The sequence below is a fragment of the Pezoporus flaviventris genome, unplaced genomic scaffold (genome assembly GCF_033815535.1).
Source record: "Pezoporus flaviventris isolate CSIRO_AGI_PZ_B2104156 unplaced genomic scaffold, CSIRO_AGI_Pfla_v1 ptg000026l, whole genome shotgun sequence".
Classification (NCBI taxonomy): Eukaryota; Metazoa; Chordata; class Aves; order Psittaciformes; family Psittacidae; genus Pezoporus; species Pezoporus flaviventris.
The window spans coordinates 1,564,100-1,586,003 of NW_026892574.1; positions in this window are offsets into that span (position 1 = coordinate 1,564,100).

Here is a 21,904-nt window from a genome sequence, read left to right on the forward strand (position 1 = left end):
GCAACTGCACCAAACAGGCAACAGCGGCTCTCCATAGCCTCCGCCTTCCCTGTTACCAGGTTCCTTCTCCGACAGGAAAGGGTTCTGCTCACTGATAACCAGAATATGCCTTTGTTGAAGTTTATCAATCAGCATGCAGTAGATTTGAAAAGAGAAACCTGGTTAAGTGTGAAGATTTGCAAGCTCAGCCAATCACAACCTCAGGTAAACAGAAGGATGATATGGTGCTGCTGTTCTGGTTTTCCACAATTGCTTCCAGGGAGAAGCAGAACATGGTTCCAAGACATACTGAGCAAGAGTCTAACTGGAATCTATGGAAAGATGAAATGAACCAAAAAAGCTTTTCCAGCTTCTTTTCCGAGACGACAAACCCCTCTCCAGTAGTCCACCCATTTTCTCCCAATCATATTAACACACCTGCATGGGCACACAAGGTATGAATTCTTCACATAAAACATAACTTCAAGGAAAAGGAATTTCTCAGAAATTTTACAACACACCATAAAGTCCAAAAGAACACACAAGAAAACTCACATAGTCTCAAGGCTATCTGCCTTCCCCTGAGATGCTGGCAGAGACATTTACCTCAGCTTTGTTCCAGCCTTGATGCAATACTGTAACCTGTCACTTACATGGAAGTTTTTCCAGTTTCCAACCAAGAATTGCTCAGGCTGAGTAGCACACATGGCTAAGCTCAGCATGGTCAGTCTTACGATGCTGGATGAGATCTAAGGCAACCAGCCCAGGCGGACAGCTCAGCACTTGCCCTGTGTGTAATGCGGCTGGCAGCAGACTGTGCAAGATGACAACCCACAGTGGGATCCTCCAACCAGGCACTGCACTCAGGCTACTGCAATACAAAGAACAAGCAAACAACTGAAGAAATGAAGTTTAACCATGAGAAATGCAAGGTCCTTCACCTGGATTGGAGCAATCCCAGGCACAGATACAGGTTGGGCAGAGAAGAGATTCAGAGCTGCCCTGCGGAGAAGGACCTGGGGGTGCTGGTCAATGAGAAAATGAACATGAGCCGGCTTCAGTGTGCGCTTGCAGCCCAGAAACCAACCGTATCCTGGGCTGCATCAAAAGGAGAGTGACCAGCAGGTCGAAGGAGATGATCCTGCCCCTCTACTCTGCTCTTGTGAGACCTCACCTGGAGCATTGTGTGCAGTTCTGGTGTCCTCAACATAAAAAGGACATGGAACTGTTGGAACAAGTCCAGAGGAGGCCACGAGGATGACCAGGGACTGGAGCACCTCCTGTATGAAGACAGGCTGAGGAAGTTGGGGCTGTTCAGCCTGGAGAAGAGAAGGCTGCGTGGAGACCTCATAGCAGCCTTCCAGTATCTGAAGGGGGCCTATAGGGATGCTGGGGAGGGACTCTTCATTAGGGACTGTAGTGACAGGACAAGGGGTAACGGGTTCAAACTTAAACAGGGAAGTTTAGATTGGATATAAGGAGGAAATTCTTTCCTGTTAGGGTGGTGAGGCACTGGAATAGGTTGCCCAGGGACATTGTGAATGCTCCACCCCTGGCAGTGTTCAAGGCCAGGCTGGACAGAGCCTTGGGTGAGATAGTTTAGTGTGAGGTGTCCCTGCCCATGGCAGGGAGGTTGGAACTGGATGATCTTAAGGTCCTTTCCACCCCTAACTATTCTATGATTCTAAGATTCTAAAACATGTTGCATTACCCACATCCTGGGCAAGTAATTTACACAAACGACAAACTACGTGAGGGATCAAGCCGAAGCAGAACAATTTTTGCTGTCCAGTACAAAAGAACTCTTGCTGTCATATCTCTTCAGAGTCCTACATCGAGCTCCAGTCATTTCCCCTGCCCAACTTCCCTCTATTGCTTCATGCATTGAGCACAGATGGTAGAAAGCCACACTATGGTATTTATACACAGGCTTTAAAAGACTTCCAAAGTACAGAAACTGATATATTGCAACATATAACTTCTTTGCAGCTTTGCAAATTGCCTAACAAATTACTCTGGGAGATTTAATAGTTAAGCAATTTAGTAGGGGTGTTAAGCAGAGTTTGGAAAATAAGACCCTGATCAGAAGATGACAAGTATGCTTTTCTTCATTTACTTGCTGCAACTCCTTCCGCTAGAACTCCAAATAGGAGCTGAAGGACCAGAGGAATAATACCAAAAGCACGCAGACACAAACAGGCATGTTTTAAAGTTGCCTTTAACTCTTATTAGGCAGCAGGGTGTTCTTAATAACTAAAGTAAAACTAAATGTAGCTGAACAAGGATACGTTTTTCCATCTTGGTGTGCCTGGGACACCTTGCTGATAGCAAATGTTTTCAATGACATGTGTCTGGCATCCTTTTTTGTGCTTTTAAGAAAATAAAACACTAGATACGGCTTTCTTTGAAGTATTTGAATGCTCATTCCTCTGCCTCACCATAGTGTCTGAGAAGTGTTAAGTGTGCAGCCTAGCTTGGAGAGCTGTTAATTTAAAACAGAGCCCTGGAACTCTCATGGTTTGTTTAAAGCAAACAAAGAAAACTTCCCTCTGTTAAGACCCACTCAAAAATGTTTTTAGTATTAGGATCAGCTTACCCACTGGAAAGCAGCATGAAGTAGTAGTAAAAAAAGTCCAATTTATTAAAAAAAAAAACAAAACACAAAACCAATCAACCATCAAAACAACAAAAAAAAAGACCAAATAATACATATAATACAAATAGGTAGTTTTAAAAATCTAAACTAGAGATGATGCCAAAATCCTTCCACAGCCCCCAAAATAAGATTTGTTTGTCAATGGGTTGAAGTGTTCTAGAGAGTAAAAAACCCTCCAGAACACCATCACATCAGCGTGTGTGTATCAAAACACTCTAAGTGAATTTAGAGCCTCACTGTCTGTTGAAGTGTACAGCAATTTTTCCAGCAAATGACAAAACAGTTGTCAGTTAAATTTAAGGAACTGAAAGTAAATGATTATTTTTCCTGACTTACATCACAGATGTTATTATAAAGTCTAGTAAAAAAAAAAAAAAGGGGGGGGGGAAAAGTCATTTTCTGTTTGACTGTGTCCGTTTGACAAAACTGAATACACGCTATGTCATGGCTTTCGGAGTATTTTTAGCTTAATAAAAGATTTCCATTTTAGGTCATTAGAGTCGGAGTACTGCTGATAAGTAAAATCAGTTTTGTTATCAAACAGATGAAGTTCAGCTCCTTGCTGCTCTGGCAATTAATTTCTCATCATTTATTTCATGTGGACAGACAGGGTAGAAAGGCTTCCTCCTGGACATTTTTCCATCTAGAGTTCTGAATAATTTTATGAGTTTCATCTATCAATCAAGTTCAACTTGGCTCTGACAGCAGCAGCAGAACTTGTATCCACCCAAGTGCAAATCAGTTTATAAGCATTTAGAATGATTATGTTTACTTAAGCTTTTGTATTTAACTGCATCAATCAAAGAACAGACAAAGTGGAATGCCACGTATGCTTAGACAAGGGTCAGCTATGAGAAGCTGAGTCGATTTGGACACTGCAAACTGCTAAAATGCAGCTATAACAATGTTATTCATTTTAACCAAATATATTTTGGCCTAGCTACATTAAATAAATATACAAGTCCTCATTTTCTTCCGAGAGAAAAATGGGGATTATGTGGGAAGTTAGCTATAATCACATATTACAGAAGATAAACTGCTTCCTCATCCCTAAGAAAATAATTAAAATGAAAGACTTCTTCCACTTTTTATACAGGATTAAGTATTTATCCACAAGATATAAAGCACTGGAAAGCCCTATCACTGTTTTAACAGCTTGGAAAGAAAAGAAAAATTAAAAAAATTGAAATTTCATTCTTTTTAAAGTACATCAAATTATGCTCCATGATCCAAGAACAATTTTCAATCTGTCTTTTGGTTTCTTATAATTTTTTAAGAATAGATTTAACCTAATCTCTACTGCGGTTAGAAATGCAATTCATATAACTTATACTTAAAAAATATATCTGTATATATCCCATAAATATACACATAATTTATGCTTTATTTCTATAGTCACTAAATGCACTAATGTGCACTTGAACACATTGCTGCAAGAAGTTGGTAGCTCCCGGCTTCAAAGTTTTGAAATTAGGCTTACACAATGCAAGGCTCTACAGATGGAAAGAATGGCCTCACAGTTGTTAACTAGTAGGAGAATGAGGAAACAAGCAACAGAACAACACACAAAAAGTTGAGGAGATTGAAACTAAGAGCAGATTTTGGACACAAGAGGTCCTTTGATTTGTCCTTTTCTCTAGCTAGGAGAGGCAACAAAGAAAACAATTCAACATAAGGAGAGACAATAAAGAGCTGTCCTGTTTTGGATTCTCTTCCCATTCCTTAAATACATATCTATATAAACTTCCAAGCAAATAAACATTTCTCTTTGCCTCAACTGCCACCCACTGGAAAATGAAAGCAACATTAATTCTGAATTGCAATACCCTAAATAGGTCAGAAAACCAACCTGACAGATACTAGTACAGATTGCATTAAAGATCTCGGATGCTTGAAAATCTTAATGGCACTGCTAGAAATAAGCAAGCTCGCAAGTTAAACTGAAAAACAGAATACAGCAACAAACCACAGCTCCCCTTTCCTTCCCTGTCCCAGCCCCTGCCAGTGGGAATTTGGGTGGTATTGCAGAAGTTTTAGAGAGGAGCTGGAGTATGGGAGGATGAAGTGAGAATGATGGTGCTGACAAAGGTGGTGCAACAAGGACAAGCCGCATTGCACAGCCTGGCAGTACGCATCATGCTACACTATGCTGCTCCGGCTACACTCCAGGTCTCTATCGGTTCTTGTACTGCTGCTCTCTCTCCCACCTGCTCTTGCCTTAAACCAGTAATTCACCAATTTTCTTGCCTAAATGGCAGCTTTGGCATTCCAGCTTTCCCTCACTGGCAACCCCCATATTCCCTTTAATGGGCACATGGAGTGTCTGTGGTGCAGGAATTTGCTGTGCAGATCCAATAACTTTAAGTAACAGAGCAATGTGGAAAGGCTTGATGAAAAAACAGTACAGGCTGAAACGGAGCATTACCATCAACTTCAGATATGTGCTAATTTTAGATAAAATAAACATACTTACACCAAAAGTGCTTACCTATGATAGCAATATGAAGTATTTGCATGCAAAAGCATGCACATCATGCAGTGACAACAGTATAACAGCATGTTGCACAAATGCAACAAACCTCACCCTCAACTGGAACAGACTAGCTTGCAGATGTGCAATTGTGGTGAACCTGCACTTAGGCTGTGATGGCTCAGCCAGGGAAGTCAGCATCACAGCTGGGACCATTGGGTGAGCAAACCTGAATGGTACAGACACATACTGGCTTCTTGGAGAGGAAACCCAACCTCTATTAAAATGAGACCCAAAATATGGGGAGAATTAAGATTCCAGGGATCCTTCCATATTTAAGATATTCGCAAGCATATATGCAATGAAGCAAGTTTTGCCAACAGAATAGCTACTCTACAAATTTCGATGAACTGAGAGGTATGAATTGATTGCAGATTTCCTCACTTTAAGGGTCTAAGGAAACTGGAGGAAAGGAAAAAAAGCTAAGAACGTAACACAAGCCCTGTGGGGATTAACACACAGACCTATAAATTTTTTGGTCCAAATCATGTTTCTTCAAAAAGGCCTATAGAAAAAAAGCAGGTTATACCAGGAAAAAATATCTGCCAAATCTCAGTCATGAAATTTTTCTCCTGCTATTGTACAGGTGGGGAGTCTCACAGCAGAACAACTTCCCCGGACTTGCACAAGAGATACTTCTTTCACAGGGCAGTGGGTCAGGGCCAAGATACCTGCCAAAGCTGTAATACTGCTTCAAGCTGTATCTTCCTCCTCTCTAGTTCCCCAACACGATTTTTTTCCAGGCAGAAGTACTGCCTATTGACCTCTGGTTTTACCTGTGCTTCCCTAACCTTTGTGCTAGGGCTGAAGGAACTAGGTAACTGGGGGTGCTGGTGTCTCCTTTTTCCCCCGAGAGAATGGCAGAAGACATGTTCTAGTGCCAATGGCTCACTGCATTCAGATCAAACAAAAACTGGATGCATTTTAGCTCTTAAATTACGTGGAAGAATTTAGGCCCGTATTAAGAAGCTCTTGCCCCTGGGATACTGCTTCTTAGATAAACCTGTCAAACAGATATCCTGTCAGCTTCTGTCAGTTATCAAGGAACACAAGCAAATGTAGCACGTGAGAGCTCGTACGATTTCCTGACAGACAAATCTGCTCTATTTGGCAATCAGCATCCCCAAGTCATTAGTAAAGAATATATTAGTTCAGTGAAGGCCAGTCATCAGCCAACAGACACATCAGGAAACAGCTAAACTCTTGTTGAGCAATTCACAGCTCAGCACGAACACAGCGTCAACAGACCAGCACACTGGATATGAAGAAATGCAATCATCATTGTTCAGTGAGTGCAAGAACCAGACTATTGAAAAAAAAAGTTTCTTTAAAAAACCCAAACCAGTTATCTATCAATACCGAAAGTGTCTATAACCAAATCTACTCCTTCACATGCAGAGGTACTTGTATGACTGAAGGGTTCAGATACAGGTTTTAGTTGATCTATAAAAGGAACAGAGTTTGTTATCAAGATGAAAAATCCTGGCAGCACCTATTTGATTTAAGACAGCCATCTGTTCTCTCTCTCACAGAAATACATATTAAATACATTTTTTAAAATAAGCAAGAATAAATCTTACTTTTCCAGTAAAATACGCTGACACACAACTGTGTTTTTAGCAAGTTAGGTATTTTCTTCAGTTCAACAGGCACTAACAAAATCAGAAAGGTACAAAATACTCATTTGTGTTACAGCCATGCCAGCAAAATGCAGCCACCCAAAAGCACTACAAAACCTATCACAAAAATCTCAAGATAACATGCAGGACAGTCAGTGTCATGTTTCAAACATGACAGTCTTTCAAAGTTATTGCTCTATGTATATTTATCTTAATTTCCCTTGAGAATACAAGTTAAGAGCATATAACAGGCCCTAGTTACTACTGGCTGGACTGTATCTTCCTACCAAATTTTCACAGAGAGTGCATTTTGAAAAGGAGGGACTGTTTCTTTTAAGAAAGAAATAGAAGATTCCTCTTTTGTTCAAACAAGTATCAAATACAATCTCCTCCTAGAAAAGCATAGCTCAGCCATAGCTTAGCTACACTGCCTTTGTATTCACTGGGGAATTTCCCAGAAAAAGGCAGACTGCAGAAGCCAAGCTTAACCTCGAGTTTGGCTGCTAGGCGTTTCTGATCATCTTTTCCAGTATTTGTCTACATGTTCAAGTATCTAAATCTTGAGAAAGCTGGCTGTAAGTTAAAGGAAAAAAAAAATCTTTAACATCAGAAAGAAAAATCTGGTTATCACAACCAAAAAACCTCCTTCCCTTCAGCTGTTCCTCATATTGAATATTGATGTATTTGATGCACTGAAGTAAATTAGGCATTACTGGTATGATGAGAAGCAAAGTGGTACTGACAAACACTTCGATTTTTTTAGTTCCTTAAGCAGAAAAAACATGGCAAAGCTTAAACTTCACTTCCTCAAGAAACCAGAGAATATGATAAAGATCAATTATACAAAGAAATAGTAATAGTACATAAATACATATTAAAAGAATAAAAATGTGTTGATATGAGGAATAAAAAAAATAAACACACAAAGTAACCTGAGTACTAAAAAAAAATTCAGTTTTCTTTCTTTACCATCTCATCATTTGTCACACAACAAACAACTAAGTCTAGGCTTTCAGCTCCAAATCAGTAGCATGCACGACTTCATAGCACACGGGTGGGAAAAAAAGCTGAGGCTGAAGTTTAGATTTACTGCATATGTTTCAAGATACACTGTATTTATAGCAGATAGCCAGGATTAAACCAAGTCTATAAATACTTAAATCATTTATGAGACTGCAAAAGACTAAACATAACACAAACCAAAACCACTCATGTACAAACATACATCCCATTTTAGAGGTTTTTAGTCACCCAGGAGATGAAAAACAAGACACTGATTCAGACAACTGCTCCGAGCCCAGTGAGGCAGAAGGGACTTCAGCCCACATGCACCTCTTCAGAAAACAGAGGGGCACCCTTACCAAGCTGTTTGGGAAGAGCATGTTTTAGTAGGGTCTCTTTGGCACAGACACATAAAATACCTACTGCAATGACACCCTGACCTATTAAGCAGTCTTCTAGGAGCTATCCCAATGCCACTCTCACTCCAAATGGCTAAAATCGAAACCACCTGGGTACCTTTCAACCAAACAAGAGACCATAGTTTACTCACAGCTCTAAGGAAAAGTATTAGGAATAGCAGGATAGGAATATAGATTGCATATTTGTTTTGTTCCCAAAAGTAGCACTTTGGAATTAAAAATAATCTTGGTTCAGGGGAATAGAGAGAGGTGCTGTTTTGTTGGGTTTTTTTTAACAAGTTTGATGATTGGCTGATCAAATGGGAGGAGATGGGAAGCACAGACACCCTCCTCCCTTAGCAGCCAGGCAAGTATCATACAAGGCTTAAAAGCTTAATGTGCATCAGTTTCATGAAGTTCTCTGTGATGGTTACTCTCAGACTTTACGGATCATGATTATTATCATATGAATACCAACTACGCTTAAATGTCCTTCAATAGTTTTCCAGATAGCGCATTACACTCAACGGCAAAGGAAACTACCAGGAAGCCCATTAATTTCAGTAAGAGGAAAGATTTCTGTGGTTTTATGCACTGTCTTAGTTTGAGAAATACTTTTAAAGAACTGATTTTATGGCCCACTTCTTTGATTTGCAGCTATTTGATACACATCTGTGCTGCATCACTTACATCTTTTAGTTAGAAATTGCCAAATCTATTGTCAACCAGAAAGGAGCAGTAGCCAATTTAATAGCTTCAAAATATATCGTCATGGATGTCAGGACACTTTTCTGCCACTGAAAGACAGACATTATGTTTCACTTGCATACACTTTAAGAAAAGCCAACATGAAATAATCTGAAACACAAAGAACACGCACCAGATTCCCATTCTCAGTATCAGTATTTCTTGTAATAACAGAGTTTAGTCTAGATCAGACCAGAAATAGATTTCTTGCCAAGGACAGGTTTATGAGGTCCCCAGCACTCCTGTGCCAGATCTCTCATTTCTCTGCCTTTCCTGGTGTCTCTGGTAACAGAAGCAGCATACTGGTGCAGCTTCCACCCATAAAGGCACTACCTTTAATCTAGGTGGTCCTACAGAGCTAGGGAGTCAGTACATTACTTCCTACACAGTAGACTTTTGCAGAATTATTTAAACACCACAAAATGATAACAGGGTAGTGTAAAAACTCTTGCAGGTAGAAACAGCTGCTTTTAAATGAGAACATACTACAAGCCATTTTAGCATTATTTTACCAAGGCTGTAAAGAGCTCTCCCAGGCTCATCTCTGTTAATTGCATCTTTGCAAAGCACAACCAAGCAGATGCAGAACGATTACTTCTAAGTGCTACTCAAATGGGCACAGGTAGCTTTCCCCCTTTCCCTGTTCCTCCTTGCTGTTCTTTGACTTCACATACAGCTCTAAAGAGCCAAACTCTCCACTCAGATGATGCAGGTAAAGGAAGATTCAAAGAAAGATGACAAGGTTTGTCACGAGCAAGGAAAACAGTTTCAAAAACTACTGGAACACAAGCTGGCTTGGTGCTTTTTGGCAGCTTTTGGACAGAGCCTGATAACCATGATGAAGAGGCTGCATTTAATGCAAGGATAATTTCAGAGTAAAAATCGCATAACCTTTCTCATCAGTGGATGATTAACAGAGGAATTCTGCTCCTAATGAAGTCAGCCAGCCCCCAGACTCCTCTGGTATATCCCTTCTTGTCATCTTTCGCATTCAGCTCTGACTCATCTGCAACAAACATTTCAGTCCCTGGCCTATTCCCTTTTAATGCCATTCTTTTTACAGTAGGTTAAGTACATACTTCATAAATGCAATGAAGTCGATGGTGGACTATAGATACATAACATATTTGAACTGCATCATGAAGAGACACACCTGAGTTAGCTTTGGGGAACTTAAATACCAGCGTCAATGAACACAATACAGGCACATACCTCAGCACTGGCTAACACCTGTAAAGTACTTACATTACAGTCCACACCGAGGCTTGTGCCACTGTGGCTTCCCTGTTGATTAGCTGGACTGAACTTGGATACATCACAAGGTGCTACAGTCCCACCTCCAGGAACAGCGCAGCTGCAGAGTGAGAGGTGATGAAGGGGCTCCTCTTTTTGGGAGCAGCAACCAGAGCTGTGCTCCAGCCACAGAAGGGCAATGCATCCACAGTGCAGAAGGTCTGTGCCTCTGCACAGAGACAGGGTGACAGGGAAGTCCTTCAGATGGAAACAAGGATTGACGGTTACTATTAGGCCCTGAAGGACTCAGTTTGACATGAACTGTAACTGAAATGACCGTGGCTTTTAGACATCAAAACACACTCTCAGGCCTGAAAGCTTCTATGCATTTCCCAGTTATTTGCATAAAAGATGTCATCTTTCCAGGTTTTATTGCTATTTCCTTGATCTACATAGCATCAAATAGCCAAGTTGTCTTTGGGAGATTATTTTAAAGATTCCTCTTTAACAAAAGTAACTACAAAATTTAAGTGTTCTAGTTTAAAAACAGTTCCTAGTTAAACAAAAAGTCCTTCTTCACAAAGTATCTTTTCAACTATATTTAACACCGATACAGAGAATGGAAATCTGATGTGTGTATCTGTGTGTTACAGATTACTTGATCCGATTTGATTAAAAAGTCAAAATTACGATAGTATTTCACTATTCCATTCAATAAGAAAATTATGACCCTACTGTATAATTATGCCTAATGCAAAGGTGGATTATAATTCATGACATACAAAATGGAAAAAAGCTTGAGAATGAGCTTTTGTCTGGTGAGAATACGAGCATCTTCCTGATCAATTATCTCATGCACATTCAACCAAACAGAATTGCCTCACGGCATACTCATTAACCACATGTACGTCACAGCTGTGTAACAGAACATAGTTTTCTATAGGTTTGTACCAGCCACTGAGTGGCAGCAATTCCTTCATACCTAAATCTGAGTTAAGAGACATAGGATGAAAGTTTCAAAGTATTGCTAACTCTTAGTTCTTTTACACTACCTCTAAATTTTTTTTATGCTTAGCATCCCATACAACCATATAAATAATTCCTAGTGAAATACCTCGTTACGTGTTTCAATTTTTAGACTGCCAAAGTTTCAAAAGTTATGTAGCTTATTCTGATAATCATACAAAAAAAAAAAAAGTCTAAATCTATGTTTTGCAGCCTTTTTTGTTTCTTTCCTTAGTATCTGAAGGCTCAACCATGGGATGACTGAAATCTATCAGTCCAAAGACAAATATCTGATTTTTTAATACAGTCATTTTCAGTAACTAAACTAAATAGGAAAAGCTGCACATACACGTCTTGAAAAACATGCTTATGAATTATTGCTTAACCACTTAATAAGCATTTCATAGTATCTTGTTCAGAAAGCTGTATTGGTTAGAGTTGGTTATAGCTTCCTATTTGATCAGTACAATGGTGCACGGCATCATTTGACAGATGGAAAGCCAAGAGGTTATCTGCTGGCTTATTACATTGTTCATGGACTAATGACTGTACTAGACCTAGGCCCAAGTAAGATTTAAAAGAAATTACACACAAGTCCATCTAGAATTTTGACACCGACCATATGTAGAAGCATTAAATGTTGTAATCCAGGCTTTAAACAAGTCTCTAGAAAATGATCTAGCATGAGAACTGATTATAACCACACCTGTCTTCACTGCAGATTCAGTTCGGTCCTTGCAAGCATCCAACTGCCAAGAGACGGGATACAGGGCAGTATCACCCTTGTACATAAATCTCCTGCAAGAGCTCCAAGGTCCAGACTGACACACTGGTCTGTACCGCTTGACCAAACCAGAAGCGAAGCGGTGCAATAGTCAGAGCACACAAGTAAACGGATGTCAGATGTAACCACAGAACGCCATAATTCAATTATTTTAATATTTCATACCCTAATGCAAACGCGGAATTCTCTAGCGGTGAACTGAAAACTGTGGGGTGTTTTTTTTAAGAGATGCACGCCTGGTATGTACACAAAAGCAACAGGCACTCCTGCCCCTTCATTTCGTATTGTCTGTCGCCATTCAGCTGGAAATGTGACCACTTTAAAAAGACCTGATCCAAAGCCACTGCCGTGCAGGGGACTGCAAGAGCACCAACGCTGCTGGGCGGAAAGAAAGAACCAAACCCAAAGAAGTTGGTGCAATCACACTTGGCGTTTCTGCGATAAGAAAACTCCGTGTTTCTGTGAAGCACCGCAGGGACCTCTCTGCCTCCTCGCACGGGGCACAACCAGCTCCCTCCCGCTGAGCCTCCCGCCGTGCCCGCCCGTTCCTCGCCCGGGGGCTGACAGACTTTCTCGGCTCAAGGTCGCGCTTCCCCGCGGAGCGAATGAGCCAGCCCCGTCCCCGAACTCGGCGGCGGGGAGGTTTCGGTGGACAAAGTCCGCGTCCGGGCCGGCCCCGCGGGGCTCCCACCGCAGCCCCCCGCCCCGGGCAGCGGAGATCAACATGGAGGCGAGCCTGAGGAGGAAGCCCCGCAGCAGACGGCGCCCCGCCGCCGGAGCGGCCCCACCGCCTCCCGCCCCGCAGCCCCGAGGGAGCCGCTGCCCCCCGCCCGCCCCTCACGGCCGCCTCACCAGGACACACACCGGAGCGCTGGGCTGAGCTCGGCCGCCACTCCTCTCTCCACCAAGAGCCCCACGGAAGGCGGCTGGGCCGAAGGGAGCAGGAGTCCGTGTCGCTTCCTCATTCACCCCGCGCCAGGCGGGGCAGGAACTGCCGAGCAGAGAGTCCTACACCAGGGGCAGGTACCAGCACTCACCCACGTCCAAGGAGACGTCGGGGGCCGCTGCCACGCCGAGTTTCGAGCTCCGTCCCAAGAAAAAGAGTGACTGAACGAGGGCGGGAGAGAGCCCGCGGGCTCCCTCCGCCACGGCCCGGCCCGGCGCTCCCCGCCCCGTACTCCCGCTCCGCCCACGGGGCGCAGCTGCGGGCGGCGCTCACCTGCTGCCGCCGCCGCCGCACCGCCGTGCCCCGCCCCGGAGGCGCTGAGGGAGGCGGCAGCGTCGCCCGATCGCCCCTTGCATTTCCCTTCCTCTCGCTCCCTCTCTCGTTGGAGGCGCTCGCTCTTGGGAGCGCCTCAGACGTTGCCTCCACGGCCCCGCGGAGGGCCCCGGGCTGGCCGGGCGCCCACGCCGCGTACCTTGGTTCTGCCGAAGGGCCCTGCCGCTCCCCGGCGCGGTTGAGCTGGGGAGGCTGCGGCCGGAGTGGTGTGAGTGCCGCGTTTGAGACGAGGAAATGAGTTTTGGTTTTTTAGTGTTGTGGGTTTTAGGTTTTTGTTTGGTCGCCGAGACTCGAGGAGCACTGGTTTGAGGAGCCGGAACTCGTCCGGTGAGCGTCGGTGTGTGCTCCCGCCCGGTGGGGAGCGGCACCGAGGTTGCCTCGCTCTTTTGCCATGACTCTCTCTTCCAGGTTATTGTTTGGAGTGTTATTTGCTGGTTTAAAAGCCATGGATGTAGTTTTAATAACGGGGCAAAGCTGGGTAGGCTGTAGCCTTGTGAGCACAGGCGTTACCTCAGTGATTTACCTCAGGAGCGGCCTGTGCTGGTGCGCCCGGAGCCAGAGCCCGCCAAAGGGCTTTCACGTCCCGGCCAGGGCTTTTCCGCAGCCTGTTCCCATTTCCAGCTAATGAGACTTTCCTTCAAGCCTTTGGTGCTGCAATCACCAGTGTTAAATAAGGTGTTTCAGGGATGGGTGGTAGCACAGGAATGTGTGAAGTGTAAGAAGCAGAGAAAACACCATCGTGTTCCTGTAGGAATCCAAAGCAGACCTTTGTCGTCATTCTTAACTCATCCAGGCCAGGTGTAATTACTCTCCTGCTTTCAGCTTAAATGATCTCATTCTGCAACCTGTGGGGAAACTCCCGGTGTTTTTTCATGACCCTGTGGTGACTGCGGGTGTTTCTCCAGGCAGGTGCCGGATCATGAGGTGCAGCTGAGGGTGCCAGTGCATTGCCAGCAGCTATGGCCCAGCTGCTGCACGGCTGCAGAGCCATCTCCAAAGAGGCAAATTCCACCTGTTAGGTGGTCGGTTTCTTTGCAGAGTATTTCACTTGATATCTGTGAGGTTAATGTGGAAGTATCTCAGTTTTTGTGCCTGACATCGAAACTGAAAGGCTGTAATGCACACAAAATCATTCCTGTTATTAGCTTTTTTTTTTTTTTTAATGTAAGGAGTTTAGGTTGAAGAAACTTATTTTAATGCAAAATTACCCAAGTGATCATCACAGTTTGGGTGAAAGCAGTGGAGCAGAGTCATCTTGGGTCATTTTGGTTTTAGTTCTGCTGCAAATTAAACTAGTATTGTGTACAGATGCGTGTCCTTACGCATTTTTAAGTGTAATAAAAAAAGAAAAATAAAATATTTTTTTCCTTTGGATCAACATATCATCTCATTGACTGTAATACTATAATAAATTGCATGAGGAGGCTCATTTGAAATCACATTGCTGTTACACTGAAATCTGAGGAACGTTATATGCATGAGCAATTCATGAACATTGTGTTATAAAAGCAAAACTAAAGGTAGTTCGAGTGAGAGGGGAAAAACTGTGGCCAAGCAGTTTTCCTTATTTCAGTTCTTCCAATGAAGTCTGGCAAAACAGAAAGTGCTTTAAAATGTTTTATTTAGTTTCATGTTCTTTGGGTATTTAATGTAAGTGGTCAGAAAGAGTCCATTTTGGTTTGTGACTTTACCATATAATGTTGCAGCAAGCCATTTGTTAACTACCGCTGCATTTCAGTTATTTAGGGAATCACTTTAGTGCAAGTCTTTTTGAAACAAATAGTCTTTTCTTGCTTGAACTGTGGAAAATTTTGCAAGGTCGAAGGAGATTTGCATTTTATGTCTTTCTTTAATCAGCTGATGGGTTTGAGTTGAATTAGGACTGAGTAAAGATGTAAAAATTTGATCCACAAAATGGAGAATCTTCTCAACTAATAGAGAAATGTGGCTTTAGAGATTTGAGGTGTTTCCTGGTACTGAGACTTTCTTGCTAACTGATTATCCTCTAATTTTGCTTTTAAAACTCAGCAGTACAAAGTGCGTGGTAATGCGCTTACAGTTGGAGATTGTCTTTCATCAGAGTAGATTCTAATGCAGCTCAGAGCTTTATTAACACATTTTACAGGCAGTGGAGTTGCAAATGGGAGGAAAATGAGTTCTTACTGAACAGCTTTTAGCAGTGATCTATGTCAGCTTCTAGGTAAGTGGTAAAGCATGCTGGATTTCATTGAGATTACAGCGTAACTACTGAAAAAGAAAAGGTTAGTCACAAAAACAGGGATGGGGAAAGGCATAGGGCCACAGAGATATGGGCATTACTGTCTGTGATCCATATTTCTGAAATGTGCCTTTAGATATTTTGTTTTAAACAGTTTGAGACTGTTTTCTTTTTAGATTTCATCCCTTAGGTAGCTGGACAGATAGTCCGTTACCTCCCAAACCAATGGTAAAGCACAGCTTTGGTACAGGAAAGCTGTATGAGATAAGATGGAGATAAACTACTAGGGCCTTCTGCAGCTGGATTTTTCTCTTGGACTTTTCCATGCAGAAAAACCTCCTTTGCCTGGGGACACTTTATTTTTGCCATATGAAATGATGATGGTAGGGGCTGATGTGACTTTGACCCCTTTCATGTGTATAGGGAAAAAAAAAAATAGATAAGAGAGAAAACTTTCTGCAGCAAGTCTAAGTGAAAGATTTGTAGTGGAAGTTAAGAACTTGTTCCCTGAAGACTTCGGAGCTAGATGATACAAAACATGTTTCCAAAAGTGTGTAATCACCTTTTGTGAGCTGAACCAGTAGAACTACAGTACCTGCTACCTCGAGCAGGCAACCCTGGTTTTCATTCTGATGGCAGATACTTGATTTATACCAGGATGATTACTTATGCAGAAGTGTCATTTCAGAACCGAAAACAATTGTGGCGGTTATGGCCAAGTTCTTTTTCACAGCCTTGCTCTATAACAGGACTTCATTGGTCTCTTTCCCAAGCCTAACAACCAAATGCTTGTTCTCATTTCCTCTTTTCTGAGCGTAGTTGGGGTGTGAAGAGTCTGTGGTATACTGTGTAGATTCACCTTCTGAAGTGTTAGGAGCATTGTGTGTTGTCCTTTATTCAGCTTTTTCTTAAAGTTGTGTTAAAAGGCTTGTATTCTCTATAATGCTTTTCTCCTCCAATTTTTCATACTTTTCTCCTTGACTGACATGAGCTCCTTATGGATTAGCAATGACATAAATACTGAATTTGGTCACAAGAAGGTCCAGCTGTCATATACATTTGGACTGATGTCTAAGTGAAAGAGAAATTAGCCTTTCTTTTCTGAAGTCTTGCAACTTTAAAGATTATTTTGATAATGATATAAATGAATTTCTGCTGCTTATCTTTGCAGTCTTTTTTATTGACTAAGGGTTTGTTTTTGTATTAGTCACCAGGCCATTTATTGTGACTTGCAGTTGAGTTGGTCTTTCTTCCTTTTCAGGATTTGCTTATGTGCATGTTGCAAGTGAGCAAGCTGCTGTGCCTGCATAGAGCTGTAACTGGGTCAGGAAGACTATCTGCAGGTGAGACACTGTGGTTAGGCATTACATCTAGGAGGAGCTATCATATCTCTTTAAATGTGTTGTGTTTTAGAACTTGCAGTTGCATAATGTTCAGTGCTTAATAGAGTTTAAGTAAAAATGATGGATTTATTTTGTTTTTCCTGATGGATGAGGTGTAGAAGTTAGTCAACAATTCTGGGGAAGATTCTGATGTCAGATGTGAGCATTTGAATTTCTCCATATTTGTGTAAGCAACTTACTGCAGAGTGGTTTTTGTTATCAGATGTAAGCTTTAAGAATTTGAGATTAAAACTGAGATATGCTTTGTGTCCCAACCATTCTGCAGTTTTACTCATCTGAAGGAACTTTTATATATGATTCACTTATAAACCAGGTAAGAAAATAGTTTCCTGACAGTTTTGCTGACACACCCGCCTATCGAACATTGCAAATTCTTCTGATGTTTGATGCTTTTAAAGCCTTACTCCCTTGACAAAGTAATTACATTAGTATCTTGGACACTTTTCTCTCTTTCTTAAATGAAATATATTTTGCATGTTTGTATGGAAGATTTGCAAATGTAATCTTGGAGTTCCTAAAAGATTGAAAATCTGGGCTATGTATAAAAAGAACCCCAAAATCTCCCCAGGTCTTAAAAATAGTCCCCTGCTGCCTTCCTTTGTTGAGGCTGGGAGACAGTTTTCTGCATTTTGAACATTTGAGACTGTAGTAGTCTTAGTTTCATCCATGTTTTTCAGAAGAATTTAAAAAAAAAGAGAAATCGTAGACTTACAGACTGGGTTAGGATGGAAAGGACCTTAAAGTTCATCCAGTTCCAACCCACTGCCACGGGGAGGGACACCTTCCACTAGATTGGGTTGCTCCGAGCCCCACCAAACCTGGCCTTGGACACTGCCAGGGATGGGGCAGTCACAGCTTCTCTGGACAACCTGTGCCAGTGCCTCACTGCCCTCACAGGGAAGAGCTTCTGCCTAATATCTAATCTAAATCTACCCAGCATAAGGTTGGGTTTCTGGGCTGCAAACTCATATTGCCAAGTCATGCTGAGGTTCTCCTCAGCTAACACCCCCTAAGTCCTTCTGCTCAGGGCTTTTCTCAATCCATTCTCTGCCCAGCCTGTATTTGTGCTTGGGATTGCCCAGATGCAGGTGCAGGACTTTGCACTTGGTCTTGTTGAATTTCATGAGATTTGCATGTTGCAGTCAATATGCCAGAGGAAAGGGATGCCATCCAGAGGGACCTTGAAGACTTGAGAGGTGGGCCTGTGCAAACCTCATGAAATTCAACAAGGCCAAGCGCAAGGTCCCATACTTTATGGTGTTTACTGCACACACATACGCGTACATTGGGTTTCAACTCGCTAGCTGCCAATGTTGATTGTGAGCAATGTAAGTGTTCTACTTCCCCTTATGATAGCTTTACTTTGCAAGGTTAATACGGTGGTAGAATGAGGAAGTGCAATTGATGCAATTTTCTTGCTCAGCCCAGCTCTAGTCATAGTTGGTTTTACATCCCCGTTAGTATTGGAGAAAACTGCTGTGAAAGAATGTAAATTTCTGATTTCTTGGTTTGTTTTTGAGCTCTCTTTTGAAACAATTCCATTTGATGTTTGGTGTTCATGTAAGATGCAGGAGATTGAGATTCTGTTTCTGCACAGAATAGAGGCACCAGAGAGGGAGACAGTTCACAATTCTGTGCCCTGGCTTGAACAAGGGGGAGTGATGGTTAGGTTTTTTTTTCTGAAATATTTTGATTTGCAGCTGAAGTTGTCTCATCAGTCAGTAAGAACAAGGTGGAGACCGTCAAGTCAACGAATTTAGGCCATCACATGATTTGAGCTGGCAGTACCTTACGCTTTTGCTGCTCAGCTGAGAGGAATGAAGAATCGCAGCAACTATCATAGAGTCACCTGAGGCATGCAAATCTGCTGAAGATGGCTTTTGCTTTAAAGGTGAAGTTTCAAGGGTATCAGGTATTAAGAGCTCCAACATTCAGGAAATTACCAAATGATAGTATTTGATGAAATTGTGAGATGTTAGGTTAATGCACATAGGTTTTGTTTTGATTTTAACCCTGTCTGATTTATGGATGTTTCCAAGGATGACACTTGTGCTGTGTTCACTGTGAATCCTGGAGCATTAGAGCAGGCTGTTAAGGCCTGCTGCTCTGTCACTCACAGTGGCAGCAAGGCATGGCTCTTGGGTGAGAACATGTGAGTGTGGCTCTGCTCTTGTGCTTTAGCCCACGTACTCTGCTGTTGGCAGTGGGCAGCTGGGAGAGGAAGGACTGCTCTGTCCTATGCTCTCTGCAGTGAGTGAGTGGGGCTTGCAAGGCACCGTAATGAGAGCTGTAGAACCTGCCCCCCCTGCCCCTGGGGCAAAGGGCTAGTGTTATTTTTCAGATTATTGTCAGAAGTTATTAATGAAAGTTTTGGGGTTTGTTGGTTTGTTTTTTTTTTTTTATCAATGTAAGTTGTTATCCAGAAATGCAAACTGCAGTGGCGTTAGTGTGTGTGTGGCAGGGGTTTGTCTGCTTAACATGCTTGAGTTATACTATCAGACTGTGCAAACAATAACATGGATCAGTCCCACGCTGTGACTGGAACAAGGCTTTCTTTGCAGAAAGGAAAATATGTCCTATTGTGACCTGGTGTGAGGATGTGGGATCCTGAATCCTGACTTCATTGGTCAGCTCTGCAGTTTTAAAGCATAGTTTGACTATGGCAAATGAACAGCTTTTGGCAGCTAGTGCTACTAACTAACATTTAGTTCTCAAGTATTAATTCTTTTTTACTTAGGCTGTATGTTTGGGTATTTTTCCTTGTTAAAATTATGATTGATAATTTTGGGGTTTTGTCTTCCAGCCTGTCCATCTTAATCAATCTACTTGGCTGTACTTAGGCATTTATTAGTTAGACCATTTTTGTGTTATGATAGTCATTTAGTAGGATCTATTTTTATTGGTACAGCATGTGCTGTTGTCAAAAGCTGTGCACAGTATCAGTGAAAGAAGTTAATATACAAAATAAATCCCAGTAAAGCTTTAAAATGAAAGCAGACATCAATAATGAAACTACAGACTGTGTGTATTTGCACAGGAGGAGGGTGGAAGATTGATGTCACCCGCCCCAGGCATGTCACAGTTTTGTTGACCCACACAGGGAGAATTTGGTGTAGTTAATGTCTGGAGTGATGGCATAGATGTTGAGTCATGCAACCCGAGATGTCAACATGCTTCTCTTCCCCATGTTGCATAGTGGCTAGAGAGAGTGTTTGGTGGAGATAGTTCTTCTGCATTCGGCTCGCCAGACTCCTATTACATATGCTTGGTTACTGCTGTTGGTAGCAGGGTGAAGGTCAGAATTTGACATGGCCGTTTAAAATACGGTAAAATAATAAAGCCACTGAGAATATTTAGTTTTTAGTAACAGAGTAAAAATCCATTCTCTCCCTAGGAACTTAACTGTTATAAAAATAAATTGAGGCTGCTGGCAGCAGAATTAAAGAGGAAAAGCCCATCTGCAGCAGAGCTACTTTGCAAACATGTTTCTGAAGATAGGTTATATTGTTAGAGGTACTAGAGCCAGTATTCCAGACATACTTCCTGAATACGTTTTGCTGCATGTCTGACCTCTTTGCATCTGGGGCATTGGTGTAACTGAGCGGTCTGTTAAATCTCTTGTCAAAATGTTAATTTTGGGGGTGTTATTCAAAGGAGACTGTAGATTTGCTGCTTTTTGATGCAAGTATGGCATCTTGTGTTTGTTGAATCCTGATGTGTAGCCTTCCTCTTCTGCACTTTGGAAGTGTTTATGGAGTCGCATCCATGTTTCTGATTAGTATTGATTTGACCCTGTATATGTTTGAAGGTAATGCCACTTGGAAATGTTTTTAAGTTTATACAATTTCAAGTCAGTTGGCCTGTGATCCCTTTTATTTTTGTAAAATAATTATTTTATGCATAATTATTTTTATTTGCATAATGTATGATTCAGTATTTTATTGTTCACATATTTTGACACCATACAGAATTCACAGAATGGTTTATGTTGGTACCTGAATGCGTAAGATCGATCCTACCTGCATGACCTATGACATGCCTGAATGCATAGGGTGTTCTAGTAGGCTTCATGTCCTAGACCCCCATAGATACTTTTTGTCCAGTTTAGTATTAAATATGAATCGCTACCTGTTCATTCTCATGATTAAAAAGGTGCCTGTGTTTTTTTCTTTACAGAAAGGTAAATGGAAGAATGATTCAGATATCTCTCTATTAACTGGCTGTGTCTCATGCTGTCAATACAGTGAACTCTATTGCTAAGGACAAATAGATGCTATTTTTCTTTATTGGTCACAGTACCCCAGTGGTTTTACTTTGCTTGCAAACTTTAGAGACAGGTTTGCTGTATTTTCAACTATTTTTACTCTGCAAAAGTTGTAGGAGTGCGTTTGGAGGCAGTTGTTTTCCTGACGTTTCTTTACTTTCCGCTGTAGGAAAGGATATATTCTACATGCAGATTTAGAACTGTAGGAAGCTTTTATTATAAAGAGGATGCCAGTGATATAAATCATTTGGAGGAGGAAGAGGTGAGAGAGGAGGTAATAGTTCCCTTTTGTTTACCCAAACTTTCTGTTTTCAGCTAGGCCTAGAGTAGAAGAGAGGAAGTAATTTCTGGTCTAGTTAAATATGTGTTTTTACCTGCTCATGCTTGTAGGAAAAAATATAGGTTCAGAACAACTCTGTAGCAATTTAAGGACTTCAGAACCATTGTTTGTTCTCTGCTAATGATTTTATATCTTCCTCCTTAGCAGTGGATATGTTAAAGCAGTAGGGTGAATACAGGTTGACCGAAGGCCTTATAGTCTTTGTTTAAATGTCGATGAATGTACTCTACAGAAGAAGCAATAAGTGCCACAATTTGTGAAAGAAGTGTAAGTATCACTATTTGTGAAAAAGAACAGATTAAATTAGTGCTGTGCCTGGGTTCCTCTGCCAGCACTTCAGAGTACCTGACTCAGACCCCTGTTCTGAGTTGCCCTATGGAGGACAGTGTTTCTTTGCATTAGATAGAGGGGAAGTATGTTGCTTTATTAAAACAAATGGTCAGAATG